The following is a 19,155-nucleotide window of genomic DNA, read 5'->3' as shown; positions in this document are numbered from 1 at the left end:
AACTGGTTTGGTGGAGAGATCCGATAACAGAAAGTTGGGAAATAGGTAAAAATAACATGGGTAGAGGTTATCCTTGTGTTTCTCCAGGCCAAAACCAGCAGCTGATTTGGATACCATCAAGACACCTGAAACCTTGTCATGAGCCAGATGCTGAGGAAGAGATTTTGGGAGGAACCCAAGGACCCCCCAGTTGCAGCCATGTCAAGACTGACAATAAGGAAGACACCAGTTCCGGCAAGCAACACTCACTGGGCACAGCCACCCATGTGGAGCCAGATCAAGAAGTTGACACAGATGGCAGAAGCGGGACGACCAGTTACAATGAGTAATCTAATGGCAGCTATGATGGCTGTGCTCACCATTGCCGTGAGTATTCCCCCAGTACCTGCTGAAACAGAATCAGTTATACTTGTTGGGCATATATTCCTTTTCCACCACTTCCATGGCCAGTAACCCCAGTGGAGGTATACACTAATGACAGCTTTTGGATACTTGGTTCTACAGATGATAGAGGCCCGTCTCACCCCCAAGAGGAGGGAACAGTTATGAATATTTCATTGGGATTTGAGCATTTAACTGTTTGCTTGGGAAAAGCCAATGGGTGTTTACCTGCCAGTTATCAATCTTGGCTGGCAATAGTGCCTGAATGTAACATCTCTGTGGCACAATTACATATGCTTTCTGAACTGAGTATTTATTACAATGATTATGCTCCTGTAACCAAAGTTTACCACCCTCAAAAACCTATCTGTATAGTGGATTGGACATGGTCAGAAAAAATGAAGGTATTTGCTTGGGAAGATTGTATTGCAGGACAAGCAAAGGTGTTGTGTAATGATTCATATGGAGTCATTATTGATTGGTCCCCTAAAGGGGCATTTATAAGACTCAACTCTCAATCTGTAGGTAATGGTCACCATGCATCTAAAGAAAATGATCAGATGGTAGACACTATAAAAAGTACAACAAAAGTTCCTATTATTTGGACATATGGTGGTATGATGGAACCTCAACCCCAAATGATATGACCTGCTGTAGGAGCTAAACATAAGGAGTTGTGGATAATATTAATGGCACTGAAAAAGATAAAGATTTGGGAAGGGAAATACATTAAGCCAACCCAATATAATCCTAATTACATGTTAGAATTGGCTCACAATGATTCAGTCTGGATACAGAGTTGTGTCTGTCCTCCCTTTCTGCTTGTAGTGAGTGATTTAAAACTTGATCTCCCTAATCATCATGTGACTGTCAAGAATGTGATTGTTTTCTTGTGTGAATTCTTCCTTGTATAATACTGATCATTCTGTCTCAGTGGTAAGAGCCTGAGAAGGAGTATGGATACCTGTAAACATTTCCCATCCTTGAGAAGCCTCTCCTTCTGTGCATATTATTACTGAAATTCTTCAAAAGATTTTGAGGCACTCTCGGGGTTTCATTGCTACTTTAATTTTAATTATTATGGGACTGATTGCTGTCACAGCTACTGCCATGGTAGCTGGAGTTGCTTTATCAACACAGTACAAACAGCAGACTATGTAAATAATTGGCAGAAAAATTCTATTTTGCTGTGGAATTCCCAAACTAATATATACCAGAAATTAGCTAACCAGATTAATGATCTCCGACAAACTATCATATGGTTAGGAGATTGTGTAGTTAGTTTAAAATATAGAATGCAGTTACAATGTGATTGGAATACTTCTGATTTTTGCATTACTCCTCACCTCTATAATGAAACAGAGCATGAGTGGGAAAGAGTTAAGAGACACTTAAAGGGTCATACTGGAAATTTATCTTTGGATATTGCAAAACTGAAGGAACATGTATTTCAAGCCTCTCAGGCACATCTGACGTTAATGCCAGGAACTGAAGTGCTTGAAGGAGCTGCAGATAGATTAGCAGCTATTAACCCATTAAAATGGATCAAGACACTTTGAGGCTCTGTGATTTCAATGATGACTGTGCCTTTAATCTGTATTGTTTGTCTTTGTGTAGTCTGCAGATGTGGATCCCGAATCCTGCGAGAAGTAGCCCACCATGACAAAGCTGCCTTTGCTTTTATCGCTTTGCAAAAACAGAAAGGGAGACATGCTGGGAACAGACCCTAAGCCTGTCATAAACAGGCCTTAAACTGGCCATGAACAGGATTTCTGCACCAATGTGACATGCTTGTGATGGCTATGATGCACACTGCTAGAAGTTGTTAGTTTACTGGAGCAGGGTAGGGAACACCTGGCACGCCTGGAGCGGAAAATTGCTCAAACCACAAACAATAGCATGAGTGGCCTGTACCTTAACAACATGTTTTTGCTGCAGATAATCAGCCAGAGACTGTTTCTCTACTCCTCTCTAAGAATGCTTTGGTTTTCATAAGGAATGCTTTCAGCTAATCTATAATCTATAGAAACGATACTTATCACTGGCTTGCTGTCAATAAACCTGTGAGTCAAACTCTGTTTGTGGCTTTCAGCTCGGAAGGCTGTTATCCCCCTGATTCCCACTTTGCACTTTATTTCTGTGTGTTTGTCTTCATTCCTCTAGCACCATTGGGTTGGGGTCTCCATGACCAAGCTGGTCTTGGCACATATCCATGCATGCCCAGGTCCTGAAATCAGCCTTGTTGAGCCTGTGGGTAGGAAAATTCGACCCTCTGTGCATGTAGGCCTGTAACCTGGCCAATACTGTATTTTCCTGCCACATTTGGTTTCAAATGTGGAAACTGCCCATACGGACCAACTGCATTTGTTTTTAAAAATCCTCTGTAAGTGGACTTGCAGAGTTCAGACCCAGATTGTTCCAGGATCAACCCTACAGTAGAAATCAAGTATCTTTTTTATTGTCTCTTGGGATCCATCTTTTCACCAATAAAATATGAGGGCTGTTGGGAGCAGGCCCCCACAAATCTGGCCATAAACTGGCCCCAAAACTGGCCATAAACAAAATCTCTGTAGCACTGTAACATGTTCATGATGGCCCTAACGCCCAAGCTAGAAGGTTGTGGGTTTACCGGAATGAGGGCAAGGAACACCTGGCCTGCCCAGGGTGGAAAACTGCTTAAAGGCATTCTTAAGCCACAAACAATAGCATGAGCGATCTGTGCCTTAAGGACATGCTCTTGCTGCAGTTAACTAGCCCAACCTATTCCTTTAATTCAGCCCATCCCTTCATTTCCCATAAGGGATACTTTTAGTTAGTATCTATAGAAACAATGCTAATGACTGGTTTGCTGTTAATAAATAAGTGGGTAAATCTCTGTTCAGGGCTCTCAGCTCTGAAGGCTGTGAGACCCCTGATTTCTCACTTGACACCTCTATATTTCTGTGTGTGTGCCTTTAATTCCTCTAGCGCTGCTGGGTTAGGGTCTCCCTGACCGAGCTGGTCTCGGCAAGTGGAGTCCATCGTGGGGGCTCGAATCCAGGTTGAAGGGTCACCAAGTGACATTTGGAAAGGAAAACTAGTGGAGGACACACTAGTACCCTTAAAGCAATCTCCATGGTGAGTAAGAAGGGGAGCTCAGAAGCATCAGGGTAACAATGGGACAAGTTTGGGGTCTGGTTCGTTTCACCTTGGAACTTTTTCGCACAGATGATGAGGAGGAAGGAGGATATAACGAAGTAACAGAAGAGGTTACAGAGCATGTTTACCAGCTAAAGCTAAAGTGGCAAAGGAGGGAGAGGTTCATCCCTACCCTTCTGCACCCCCTCATTATTATTTTGAAGAAAATGACTCTCAAGATCTTTCTTTTCTGGAGGACACTGGGCAAAAAGTAGTTGCCCCAGTGACTGTTTGAGCAGCGCCTCAAGCGACTGCTCTTAGTTCTATTCAGGCAGGAATTCAGCAAGCTAGATGAGAGGGTGGTTTAGAGGCTTGGCAGTTCCCTGTTAGAATACACCCCCCCACCAGATAAACAGGGAAATATTATAGCTACATTTGAGCCTTTTACTTTTAAATTACTCAAAGAATTTAAACAAGCTATAAATCAGTATGGCAGTATCTCCTTTCGTAATGGGACTGTTAAAGAATGTTGCTGTTTCCAGTCGGATGATTCCTACTGACTGGGATGCTTTTACTTGAGCTTGTCCAACTCCTGCTCAGTTCTTACAATTTAAAACTTGGTGGGCAGATGAAGCTTCCATTCAGTCTGCTCACAATGCCCAGGCCCAACCTCAAATTAGTATAACTGCAGACCAACTTTTGGGGGTTGGCAACTGGGCTAGTTTAGATGCGCAAGTGGTCATGTAGGATGATGCCACAGAACAGCTTAGCAGAGCGTGCATTAAAGCTTGGGAAAAAATCACCACAGGTGGAGAATAATACCCTTCCTTTAGTGCTATAAAACAAGGACCAAGAGAACCATACCTTGATTTTATAACTCGGTTACAGGAGTCTCTTAAAAAGATGATTGCAGATTCAGCTGCTCACGATATAGTGTTGCAGTTATTAGCTTTCAACAATGCTAATCCCAATTGCCAGGCTGCTCTGCGACCTATCAGAGGGAAAGCACGTTTAGTTGATTGTATCAAGGCCTGTGATGGTATCGGAGGTAATCTGCATAAAGCTGCTTTGTTGGCAAGGCAATGGCAGGACTGAGAGTGAATAAAGGAAGTACTCCATTTCCTGGATCTTGTTTTAACTACGGGAAGCATGGGCATACTAAAAAAGAATGTAGAAAAAATCAGCAAGTCAGGCTGCCAGATAGGGGAAAAAAGAAAACTGCTGAGTCTGAAATATGTCCAAAATGTAAAAAAGGAAAACATTGGGTTAATCAGTGTCACTCTAAGTTTGATAAAGTAGGGAACCCGATTTTGGGAAACGCCATGAGGGGCCCATCCCGGGCCTCATTCTAAAACGGGGCATTTCCAGCTCAGGCCATTCCCTCACCCCTGTACAATGTCTGTCACCCACCACAGCTGGTAGTGCTGCAATAGATTTATATTGCACAAAACGGTGAGCCTTCTGCCTGGGGAACCCCCGCAAAAGATCCCAACAGGAGTCTGTGGACCCTTGCCAGCGGGGACAATAGGATTACTTTTAGGAAAGTCTAGTTTAAGTTTAAAATGGGCACAAATACATAAAGGAGTCATTGATTCAGATTACAATGGGGAAATTCACATTGTTATATCTACTTTTGTTCCCTGGAAAGCAGAGCCAGGAGAGTGCATAGCACAGCTCCTGATTGTGCTGTATGTGGGAATGGGAAAAAGCGAAATTAAATGAAGAGGAGGATTTGGAAGCACAAATAAACAAGGCAAAGCAGCTTATTGGGTAAATCAAATTACTGATAAACGTCCTACCTGTGACATAACTATTCAGGGAAAGAAATTTAAAGGTTTGGCAGATACAGGAGCAGACATTTCAATCATTTCTCTACAGCACTGGCCATCCATGTGGCCAATTCAACCCACTAAATTTAACATAGTTGGAGTTGGTAAAGCCCCTGAAGTATATCAAAGTAGTTATATTTTGCATTGTGAAGGGCCTGATGGACAACCTGGGACTATTCAACCAATTATAACTTCTGTACCTATAAATTTATGGGGAAGAGATTTATTACAACAATGGGGAGCACAAGTTCTACTTCCAGAACAGTTATATAGCCTTCAAAGTCAACATATGATGCATGAAATGGGGTATGTCCCTGGTACGGGACTAGAAAAAAATTTGCAAGGTTTGAAAAGTTCCTACCAAAGATTAGGGTATCATTTTTGCTGGTGGCCATTGTTAAGCCTCCAGAACCTATACCTTTAAAATGGTTAACAGATAAGCCAATTTGGATAGAACAATGGCTGCTAAGTAAAGAGAAACTAGAGGCTTTAGAGAAATTAGTTACTGAACAATTAGAAAATGGGCACATAGCTCCAGCATTTTCCCATTGGAATTCACCAGTTTTCGTAATTAAGAAAAAATCAGGTAAATGGAGAATATTAATTGACTTAACAGCCATCATTTCAGTTATACAACCTATGGGAGCATTACAGCCAGGATTGCCTTCTTCTGCTATAATTCCAAAAAATTGGCCTTTAATAGTCATAGATTTAAAAGACTGTTTCTTTACTATCCCTTTAGCTGAGCAAGACTGTGAATGCTTTGCATTTACAATTCCTGCAGTAAACAACCTGCAGCCTGCTAAGTGTGACCATTGCAAAGTGTTGCCACAGGGCATGTTAAACAGTCCCACAATTTGCCTGACGTATGTGGGGCAAGCAATTGAACCTACTCATAAAAAATTTTCACAGTGTTACATTATTCACTATATGGATGGTATATTTTGTGCTGCCCCCACTGGAGAAATATTACTCCAATGTTATGATCACTTGCAAAATTCAATTTATTGCACTGGTTTAATTATAGCTCCTGACAAAATTCAGACTACTACTCCTTAATCCTACTTGGGGACCTTAGTAAATGACACTACCACTGTGCCACAGAAAGTAACCATTCATAGGGATCAACTAAAAACATTAAATGACTTTCAAAAATTACTAGGGGACATTAATTTGATACGACCTGCTCTAAGAATTCCTACCTATGCCATGAATAATCTGTTTTCTATCCTTAAAGGAAATCCTAGTCTCACTAGCCCTCGGCAATTAACGAAGGCGGCTAAGGCAGAGTTAACAACTGATTGAGAAGCAAGTCCATAAAGCTCAAATAAATAGAATAGATCCAGAGAAGGCTCTAGATTTGCTAACTTTTTCAACTCTGCATTCACCTACTGGTGTTATTGTCCAAGAAAAGGACTTAGTAGAGTGGCTTTTTCTTCCACATACTAATTCGTGGACTCTGAATCCTTATTTAGATCAAATCACTACTATGATAGGGATTGGGAGAACTCAGATTGTTAAATTACATGGATATGATCCTGGAAAAATTATTGTCCCTCTCACAAAGGTACAAATACAGCAAGCTTTTGTAAATATTCTTACTTGGCAAACCCATTTAGCTGACTTTGTGGGTATTCTCAATAATCATTTTCCTAAAACGAAGCTGTTTCAGTTTTTGAAATTAACTAATTGGATTCTCCCCAAAATAACTAAATTTAAACCAATTAAAGGTGCTGAGAATGTTTTTAAAGATGGGTCTAATAATGGTAAAGTTTCTTATTTTGGATCAAAATATAAAGTTTTTCAGACGCCCTATACTTCAGCTCAAAAAGCGGAGCTTGTAGCTGTAATTGAGGTATTGACTGCCTTTGATATGCCTATTAATGTGATTTCTGATTCTTCATACGTGGTTCATGCCACACAGTTAATTGAAAATGCTCAGTTACGATTTCATACAGATGAACAACTGATGATTTTATTTACCCAATTGGAAACAGCAGTTAGAAGTAGAATGCACCCTTTTTACATCACTCACATAAGGGCTTATACACATCTTCCAGGACCTTTGACTGAAGGGAATCAAATGGCTGATCGCCTAGTTGCTACTGCAATATCTAAAGGTAGACGCTTTCACAATTTAACCCATGTTAATGCCTCTGGTCTCAAATGCAGATACAGCATTACCTGGAAAGAAGCTAAAGCTATTATCCAGCAATGCCCAACTTGCCAAATGGTACATTCCTCATCTTTTACAGGAGGAGGTAATCCTTGAGGACTGGAACCTAACTCTTTTGGCAAATGAATGTCACATATGTTCCCTCGTTTGGGAGACTAGCTTATGTACATGTATGTGTAGACACCTTTTCTCACTTTGTCTGGGCTACATGCCAAAGAGGAGAGTCTTCTACCTGTGTTAAACATCATCTTTTGCGGTGATGGACATTCCAGATTCTATTAAAACAGATAATGCCCCAGGCTGTACTAGCCAAATTCTAGTTACATTTTTCTCTATGTGGAATATTAAACATATTACTGGTATCCCATACAATTCTCAAGGACAAGCCATAGTGGAAATAATGAATCTCTCCCTAAAACAGCAGTTGCAAACGCAGAAAGGGGGAGACAGACAACATAGAACCCCACAGATGCAACTGAACCTAACATTATTAACTTTAAATTTGTTGAGCCTGCCCAGAGGCCAGATGTTATCAGCAGCTGAACAGCATCTACAGAAACTAGCTGCAAACACAGAAACAGAACAACTGATTTGGTGGAGAGATCCAATAATAAAAAGTTGGGAAATAGGTAAAATAATAACTTGGGGTAGAGATTACGCTTGTATTTCTCCAGGACAAAATCAACAGCCGATTCGGATACCATCAAAATACCTGAAACCTTGTCATGAGCCAGATGCCAAGGAAGAGATTCCAGGAGGATCCCGAGGACCCCCCCATTGCAGCCATGTCAAGGCTGATGCTAAGGAGGACCCCAACTGTCACAAGCAACATCTGTCGAAGAAAACCACCCACCTGGGGACAGATCAAGCAGCTGTCACAGATGGCAGAAGGAAACCTGAGGAAAGTGGAACACCAGTCACAACGAGTAATTTAATGGTAGCTATGATAGTGATGATCACCACTGCCATAAGTATTCCTTCAATAAGGGCTGACAAAGAGAACAGTTATACTTATTGGGCATATTTATCAATCTTGGCTGTCAATAATGCCTGGATGCAATCACTCTGACACAGTTACACATGCTTTCTGATCTCAGTATTTACCATAATAAATATGCTCCTATAAATGAGGCATACCACCTTCAAAAACCTATTGGTAAACAAAATTGAACCTCACCAGAAATAATGAACGTATTTGTTAAGGAAGATAGCATTGCAGAACAGGCAGAGGTGCTGCACAATGATTCCTATGGAATCATTATTGATTTGTCCCCTAAGGGGATGTTTAGCTTGAATTGCACATCTGAGTCTGCGTGCCACTGCCACACTATGCTCAGATGATTGGGAAAAACGGTCAGATGGTAGAAATGATAAGAAGTATGGCAAAAGTTCCTATTATCTGGAACCATGGTGGGATAGTGGCATCTCAACCTCAAATGATATGGCCCACTCTAGGAGCTAAACATAAGGAATTGTGGAAACTATTAATAGCTCTTAATAAGATCAAAATTTGGGAAAGAATAAAAAAGCATCTAGAAAGACACTCCACAAACTTGTCTTTGGATATTGCAAAATTAAAGACAAATATTTAAAGCATCCCAGGCACACTTGACCTTAATGACAGGAACTGGAGTGCTTGAAGGAGTTACAGACAAATTAGCAGCAAGTAACCCATTAGAATGGATAAAAACACTTAGAAGTGCTGTGATTTCAATGATGATTGTGCTTTTAATCTGTGTTGTTGGTCTTTGTATAGTCTGCAGATGTGGATCCTGACTCCTGCTAGAAGTAGCTCACTGTGACAAAGCTGCCCTTGCTTTTATCGATTTGCAAATCAGAGAAGGGGGACATGTTGGGAGTAGGCCCCCCAAAATCTGGCCATAAACTGGTCCCAAAACTGGCCATAAACAAAATCTCTGCAGCATTGTAACATGTTCATGATGGCCATAATTCCCACATTGGAAGGTTGTGGGTTTACCGGAATGAGGGCAAGGAACACCTGGCTCTCCCAGGGCAGAAAACTGCTTAAAGGCATTCTTAAGCCACTAACAGTAGCATGAGCGATCTGTGCCTTAAGGACATGCTCCTGCTGCAGTTAACTAGCCCAATATAATCCTTTAATTTGGCCCATCTCTTCGTTTCCCATAAGGGATACTTTTAGTTAATTTAATATCTATAGAAACAATGCTAATGACTGGTTTGCTGTTAATAAATACGTGGGTAAATCTCTGTTTGGGGTTCTCAGCTCTGAAGGCTGTGAGACCCCTGATTTCCCACTTGGCACCGCTATATTTCTGCGTGTGTGTCTTTAATTCCTCTAGTGCCACTGGGTTAGGGTCTCCCCGCCCGACTGAGCTGGTCTTGGCAAGGGCTTAATTTATCCCTAAGTCCAATCTAGCTGTTTATCTATATCTTCATAAACTACTAAAACACCTGTTGTGGGTTGCACATGGTGGTCATGCCTGTAATCCCAGCATTTTGGGAGGCTGAGGTGGTTAGTTGAGATTGTGCCATTGCACTCCAGCCTGGGCAACAAGAGTGAACTCTGTCTCAAATAAATAAATAAATAAATAAACATCTGTTGTGAAGTCTTAGGGAAATGTGCCTGGCTCTGGCTTCTCCCTGCTTGGGTTGTTCAAATTATGCCAAGATAAGAGGCAGTGATTTCAATGAAAGAAAAGTATCGCACAGTCTATTTTGTTTCTTCCTTTTTGTTTTTGAGACAGAATCTCACTCTGTCACCCACGCTGGGGTGCAATGGTATGATCTTTGCTCACTGCAACCTCTGCTTCCCAGGTTCAAGTGATTCTCCTGCCTCAGCCTCCTGAGTAGCTGGGATCACAGGTGCCCGCCACCATGCCTGGCTAATTTTGGTACTTTTAGTAGAGACAAGCTTTCATCATAGTTGGCCAGGCTGGTCTCGAGCTCCTGAATTAAGGAGATCTGCCTGCCTCAGCCTCCCAAATGGCTGAGATTACAGGCATGAGCCACCATGCTCCCAGCTCACAGTCTTTAGTCTCCCCTTGAGAAAAACAGTTTTACAGATATATTCTCACTCAGCTGATCCTTTCTCTTTTCTTGAGGAACATTGCTGGTGTTAGTTTTTACCACAGTAAATCTGCCACAGTGACTGAGCCCCCAGCCAATATGAACTGCATAGGCACATCCACTGTTTTCCACTGTGCAGTGACCCATGAACCAAAGGGTGAAAATTGTTTCTGACTGACAAATTTGAAAGCCTAATCTAGTACCCCAGAAGTTTCTTTATACTCCATTCATGTGATAGAAAAGATCCCTAGTGAGAATGTAGAGATAATATGAAAAATGTAGAGATAATGTTAAAAAATAATAACAGGTCCATTGTTAAAAATTTCCCACACAAATTTTAAAGTATAAAATGCCTGGCAAGAAAACGTTTAAAGGGAAATGACACATGTGGAATTCAAATTACTCTTGGAGCACTTACAGCCTCTCTTAGTAGGTACGGTGAGCTAGATACCCTAACAAGACAATTTGTTTCCTTCCTAAATTTCAAATTTTATTAGTGACTGATTTTATTATAATAGTCACAGGCAGTGTGAGCCAGAACTATTTCCATACCTTCTGTAAAATTTGTGGCATTCTGATCCATTTTTCCCCTGGATCTGCTTTTATTGTTGTTCTTTTTGTTTTGGAAAATGGGGAGTGTGTGAAAGTCAATAAAGCTGTTGAATTTGTCTCCTGTACGTTTAGCATCCAAGCTGCTCAAAACGGCCCCAGGTGTGAAGGAGTGAGAAGGGATTTGCATTTCTGCCTCTCTTTTTAACTTCCCATGTATCTGCTGTCAAATATCCATATGCTATTTCCCACACCTCCCATTTGGAAAATTCCTGTATAAATCCATCATTTTACTAAATGCATTGTTTTAGAACTGAACTGACCCAGCACTACATATGTTGTAGAACCTGGACAACTTCCAGCCACCTTCTTACCTTCTTACCTCTGATTCTTGAGTCTTGTATGCAGCTGGGTGGTGCTGCATACAAGACTTGGTTTAAACCATGGGGGGTGCTTTAAACCACACCATGGCATTGGGTTCACTGCTGGAAACATTAAAGAATTTAAGATTCTATTATGAGATTATTGAATTTTTTCAACTTCATCCAAGCAAACATAGGTAATTGATGTGCAGAAACATTTCAGAAATTAGGTCAGCAGACATTCAGTTGTCTAGGGGTGCCACCCATGTGGGCTGTGCTGGACACTCAAGCCATGTGTATTCATTAGGTCCTTTGGGGCTTGACCCCTTGTTGAGAAGCTGACATAGCATTAGACAACCATAATAAAAAAGAATTAATGCATAGTATATTGTGTCATGAATCTGTGGGTCACATTATTTCAAAATATATATTTTATAATTGTATTTGACTGTGAGAGAAATTAATGTACACATGGATGAGTACATACTGATTAAAACAAAAAGAAACAGACTATAAGTTTATTTTTTTGATTATGTGATTTTTTAAAACAGGAAAGTCACTGGTTACATTATATAATTTTAAACTTTATATCACAGAAGGTAGTAAGTATGTTTTGTTTCTCACAGACACTGAGTTCTGGCTAAATACATTACGATACAACTTTTAACAAAAACATTACTGCAAATACATAGTAATGTAAATCTCAGTTAAAAAATAAATCCTTGAATGCTATGATCAAAACACTTCGACAATTTCAGAGCTGATTCTACACCTTGAAGAGGTTTGATGACTAGAAAACTTAATTGCAATAAAAGACACTTCCATATCCCTGTTGACCTCTGTGTCTCCTCTTTCCCCCATCTCTGCTCACAGGTGCCATGCGGACCATGGCTCTCACGGCAGCCCTAAGGCAGTCACAGGTAGAGGCTACCTCTAGGGCACTACAATTCCCATCCCTGGAGCATGTGGCCAGTCTTGGGCAGCTCCAGACCCCAGCTGACCTCACTTACTGTTGCCAGGGAAAGGTCCTGTTTGTGGACTTCTTGCTGCAAGGGGTGGCTTGCAGTGCATGTGATTCCTCCCATCAGGCAAACTGGCCACACTCTACAGATGGTAAACTGCATGTCCAGGGAGCATAGGCCAAGGTTATTCACATGGAGCTTAAGTTGAAGCCCTGGCCAAGCTCTTAGTGTCTCCCATTCTTGACTGGACAACAGAGCAATGAAGGACTCCTTCCAGACAGTTCATCAATGCTCATTCAAACCACAGTGAGATTTTGCCACTAACACCATGTCTTCATTTTCTGAAAATGATTTGTGTGTTTCTTTTCATAGACTTCACAGTCAGGAGAGAACAGGTAATTAGGGGGGGTTGGGTCAGTTGCAGTTCTTTCCAGAGACGAGACTGGGGACCAGATATTCCCCTTTACTCTTTGAAATCAACCTCATATAAAACATCAATTTCCTGTCTTTAGATGATCTCAATATGTAGCATGGAGCTGTTTCTCCCTGGTCCTACCAGCCTCATCTTGGTTTAGCCTTTAAATATTTATTGAAATTATTACTGGGGGGGGTGGAGCCAAGATGGCTGAATAGGAAAAGCTCCAGTCTACAGCTCCCAGTGTGAGTGACACAGAAGATGGTTGATTTCTGCATTTCCACATGAGGTACTGGGTTCATCTCACTAGGGAGTGCCAAACAGTGGGTGCAGGACAGTCGGTTCAGTGCACCATGCGCAAGCTGAGCTGAAGTAGGGCGAGGCATTGTCTCACTCAGGAAGCGCAAGGGTTCAGGGAGTTCCCTTTCCTAGTCAAAGAAAGGGGTAACAGACGGCACCTGGAAAATCAGGTCCCTCCCACACTAATACTGCGCTTTTCCAATGGGCTTGGAAAATGGCACACCAGGAGATTGTGTCCGGCACCTGGCTTGGAGGGTCCTACACCCACGGAGTCTCGCCGATTGCTAGCACAGCAGTCTGAGATCAAACTGCAAGGCAGCAGCGAGGTTGGAGGAGGGGCACCCGCCATTGCCCAGGCTTGCTTAGGTAAACAAAGCAGCCAGGAAGCTCGAACAGGGTGGAGCCCACCACAGCTCAAGGAGGCCTGCCTGCCTCTGTAGGCTCCACCTCTGGGGGCAGGGCACAGACAAATAAAAAGTCAGCAGTAACCTCTGCAGACTTAAATGTCCCTGTCTGACAGCATTGAAGAGAGTAGTGGTTCTCCCAGCACAGAGCTGGAGATCTGAGAATGGGCAGACTGCCTCCTCAAGTGGGTCCCTCACCCCCGAGCAGTCTAACTGGGAGGCACCCCCCAGTAGGGACAGACTGACACCTCACTCGGCTGGGTACTCCTCTGAGACAAAACTTCCAGAGGAATGATCAGACAGCTGAATTTGTGGTTCACGAAAATCCACTGTTCTGCAGCCACCGCAGCTGACATCCAGGCAAACACGGTCTGGGGTGGACCTCTAGTAAACTCCAACAGACCTGCAGCTGAGGGTCCTGTCTGTTAGAAAGAAAACTAACAAACAGAAAGGACACCCACACCAAAAACCGATCTGTACATCACCATCATCAAAGACGAAAAGTAGTAAAAACTACAAAGATGGGGAGAAAACAGAGCAAAAAAACTGGAAACTCTAAAAAGCAGAGCACCTCTCCTCTTCCAAAGGAACGCAGTTCCTCACCAGCAATGGAACAAAGCTGGATGGAGAATGACTTTGATGAGTTGAGAGAAGAAGGCTTCAGATGATCAAACTACTCTGAGCTACAGGTGGAAATTCAAACCAATGGCAAAGAAGTTAAAAACTTTGAAAAAAAATTAGACGAGTGTATAACTAAAATGACCAATGCAGAGAAGTGCTTAAAGGAGCTGATGGAGCTGAAAGCCAAGTTTCGAGAACTACGTGAAGAATACAGAAGCCTCAGTAGCCAATGTGAACAACTGGAAGAAAGGGTAACAGTGATGGAAGATGAAATGAATGAAATGAAGCGAGAAGGGAAGTTTAGAGAAAAAAGAATAAAAAGAAATGAACAAAGCCTCCAAGAAATATGGGACTATGTGAAAAGACCAAACCTACATCTGATTCGTGTACCTGAAAATGATGGGGAGAATGGAACCAAGTTGGAAAACACTCTGCAAGATATTATCCAGGAGAACTTCCCCAATCTAGCAAGGCAGGCCAACATTCAGATTCAGGAAATACAGAGAATGCCACAAAGATACTCCTCGAGAATAGCAACCCAAAGACACATAATTGTCAGATTCACCAAAGTTGAAATGAAGGAAAACATGTTAAGGGTGGCCAGAAAGGGAAGCCCATCAGACTAACAGCGGATCTCTCGGCAGAAACTCTACAAGCCAGAAGAGAGTCAGGGCCAATATTCAGCATTCTGAAAGAAAATAATTTTCAACTCAGAATTTTACACCCAGCCAAACTAAGCTTCATAAGTGAAGGAGAAAAAAAATACTTTAAAGACAAGCAAATGCTGAGAGATTTTGTCACCACCAGGCCTGCCCTAAAAGAGCTGCAGAAGGAAGCACTAAAAATGGAAAGGAACAACCGGTACCAGCCACTGCAAAAACATGCCAAATTGTAAAGACCGTCGAGGCTAGGAAGAAACTGCATCAACTAACGAGCAAAATAACCAACTAACATCATAATGACAGGATCAAATTCACACATAGCAATATTAACTTTAAATGTAAATGGGCTAAATGCTCCAATTAAAAGGCACAGACTGGCAAATTGGATAAGGAGTCAAGACCCATCAGTGTGCTGTATTCAGGAAACCCATCTCACGTGGAGAGACACACATAGGCTCAGAATAAAGGGATGGAGGAAGATCTACCAAGCAAATGGAAAACAAAAAAAGGCAGGGGTTGCAATCCTAGTCTCTGATAAAACAGACTTTAAACCAACAAAGATCAAAAGAGACAAGGCCATTACATAATGGTAAAGGGATCAATTCAACAAGAAGAGCTAAGTATCCTAAATATATATGCACCCAATATGGGAGCACCCAGATTCATAAAGCAAGTCCTGAATGACCTACAAAGAGACTTAGACTCCCACACAATACTAGTGGGAGATTTTAACACCCCATTGTCAACATTAAACAGATCAGTGAGACAGAAAGTTAACAAGGATACCCAGGAATTGAACTCAGCTCTGCACCAAGCGGACCTAATAGATATCTACAGAACTCTCCACCACAAAACAACAGAATATACATTTTTCTCAGCACCACAGCACACCTATTCCAAAACTGACCACATAGTTGGAAGTAAAGCTCTCCTCAGCAAATGTAAAAGAACAGAAATTATAACAAAATGCCTCTCAGACCACAGTGCAATCAAACTAGAACTCAGGATTAAGAAACTCACTCAAAACTGCTCAACTACATGGAAACTGAACAACCTGCCCCTGAATGACTACTGGGTACATAACAAAATGAAGACAGAAATAAAGATGTTCTTTGAAACCAGCGAGAACAAAGACACAACGTACCAGAATCTCTGGGACACATTCAAAGCAGTGTGTAGAGGGAAATTTATAGCACTAAATGCCCACAAGAGAAAGCAGGAAAGATCAAAAATTGACACCCTAACATCACAACTAAAAGAACTAGAAAAGCAAGAGCAAACACATTCGAAAGGTAGCAGAAGGCCAGAAATAACTAAAATCAGAGCAGAACTGAAGGAAATAGATACACAAAAAAACCCTTCAAAAAAATCAATGAATCCAGGAGCTGGTTTTTTGAAAAGATCAACAAAATTGATAGAGTGCTAGCAAGACTAATAAAGAAGAAAAGAGAGAAGAATCAAATAGACGCAATAGAAAGTGATAAAGGGGATATCACCACCGATCCCACAGAAATACAATCTACCATCAGAGAATACTACAAACACCTCTACGCAAATAAACTAGAAAATCTAGAAGAAACGGATAAATTTCTCGACAAATACACCCCACCAAGACTAAACCAGGAAGAAGTTGAATTTCTGAATAGACCAATAACAGGCTCTGAAATTGTGGCAATAATCAATAGCTTACCAACCAAAAAGAGTCCAGGACCTGATGGATTCACAGCCGAATTCTACCAGAGGTACAAGGAGGAACTGGTACCATTCCTTCTGAAACTATTCCAATCAATAGAAAAAGAGGGAATCCTCCCTATCTCATTTTATGAGGCCAGCATCATCCTGATACCAAAGCCTGGCAGAGACACAGCCAAAAAAGAGAATTTCAGACCAATATCCTTGATGAACATTGATGCAAAAATCCTCAATAAAATACTGGCAAACCGAATCCAGTGGCACATCAAAAAGCTTATCCACCATAATCAAGTGGGCTTCATCCCTGGGATGCAAGGCTGGTTCAACATACGCAAATCAATAAATGTAATCCAGCATATAAGCAGAACCAAAGACAAAAACCTCATGATTATCTCAACAGACGCAGAAAAGGCCTTTGACAAAATTCAACAACCTTCATGCTAAAAACTCTCAATAAATTAGGTATTGATGGGATGTATCTCAAAATAATAAGAGCTATCTATGACAAATCCACAGCCAATATCATACTGAATGGGCAAAAACTGGAAGCAATCCCTTTGAAAACTGGCACAGGACAGGGATGCCCTCTCTCACCACTCCTATTCAACATAGTGCTGGAAGTTCTGGCCAGGGCAATCAGGCAGGAGAAGGAAATAAAGGGTATTCAATTAGGAAAAGAGGAAGTCAAATTGTCCCTGTTTGCAGATGACATGATTGTATATCTAGAAAACCCCATTGTCTCGGCCCAAAATCTCCTTAAGCTGATAAGCAACTTCAGCAAAGTCTCATGATACAAAATCAATGTACAAAAATCACAAGCATTCTTGTACACCAATCACAGACAAACAGAGAGCCAAATCATGAGTGAACTCCCATTCACAATTTCTTCAAAGAGAATAAAATACCTAGGAATCCAACTTACAAGGGATGTGAAGGACCTCTTCAAGGAGAACTACAAACCACTGCTTAATGAAATAAAAGAGGATACAAATAAATGGAAGAACATTCCATGCTCATGGGTTGGAAGAATCAATATCGTGAAAATGGCCATAGTACCCAAGGTAATTGATAGATTCAATGCCATCCCCATCAAGCTACCAACGACTTTCTTCACAGAATTGGAAAAAACTACTTTAAAGTTCATATGGAACCAAAAAACAGCCCGCATCGCCAAGTGAATCCTAAGCCAAAAGAACAAAGCTGGAGGCATCATGCTACCTGACTTCAAACTATACTACAAGGCTACAGTAACCGAAACAGCATGGTACTCATACCACAACAGAGACATAAATCAGTGGAACAGAACAGAGCCCTCAGAAATAATGCCATATATCTACAACTATCTGATCTTTGACAAACCTGACAAAAACAAGAAATGGGGTAAGGATTCCCTATTTAATAAATGGTGCTGGGAAAACTGGTTAGCCATATGTAGAAAGTTGAAACTGGATTCCTTCCTTACACCTTATAAGAAAATTAATTCAAGATGGATAAAGACTTACATGTTAGAACTAAAACCATAAAAACCCTAGGAGAAAACCTAGGCATTACCATTCAGGACATAGGTATGGGCAAGGACTTCATGTCTAAAACACCAAAAGCAATGGCAACAGAAGCCAAAATTGACAAATGGGATCTAATTAAACTAACGAGCTTCTGCACAGCAAAAGAAACTACCATCAGAGTGAACAGGCAACCTACCAAATGGGAGAAAATTTTCTCAACCTACTCATCTGACAAAGGGCTAATATCCAGAATCTACAAAGAACTCAAAGAAATTTACAAGAAAAAAACAAACAACCCCATTAAAGTGGGTGAAGGACATGAACAGACACTTCTCAAAAGAAGATATTTATGCAGTCAAAAAACACATGATAAAATGCTCATCATCACTGGCCATCAGAGAAATGCAAATCAAAACCACATCATCTCACACCAGTTAGAATAGCGATCATTAAAAAGTCAGGAAACAACAGGTGCTGGAGAGGATGTGGAGAAATAGGAACACTTTTACACTGTTGATGGGACTGTAAACTAGTTCAACCATGGTGGAAGTCAGTGTGGCGATTCCTCAGGGATCTAGAACTAGAAATACCATTTGACCCAGCCATCCCATTACTGGGTATATACCCAAAGGACTATAAATCATTCTGCTATAAAGACACATGCACACGTATGTTTTTTGCGGCAGTATTCACAATAGCAAAGAGTTGGAACCAACCCAAATGTCCAACAACGATAGACTGGATTAAGAAAATGTGGCACATATACACCATGGAATACTATGGAGCCACAAAAAATGATGAGTTCATGTCCTTTGTAGGGACATGGATGAACTGGAAACCATCATTTTTAGTAAACTATCGCAAGGACAAAAAAGGAAACACTGCACGTTCTCACTCATAGGTGGGAATTGAACAATGAGAACACATGGACACAGGAAGGGGAGCATCACACTCCGGGGAGTGTTGTGGGGTGGGGGGAGGGGGGAGGGACAGCTTTAGGAAGATATACCTAATGCTAAATGACGAGTTAATGGGTGCAGCACACCAACATGGCACGTGGATACATATGTAACAAACCTGCACATTGTGCACATGTACCGTAAAACTTAAAGTATAATAATAATAATAATAA

This window comes from Nomascus leucogenys, chromosome 18 (genome assembly GCF_006542625.1).
Source record: "Nomascus leucogenys isolate Asia chromosome 18, Asia_NLE_v1, whole genome shotgun sequence".
In the NCBI taxonomy this organism is placed as follows: Eukaryota; Metazoa; Chordata; class Mammalia; order Primates; family Hylobatidae; genus Nomascus; species Nomascus leucogenys.
The sequence above is the reverse complement of the archived record's forward strand: the minus strand, read 5'-3'. Positions refer to the sequence as shown.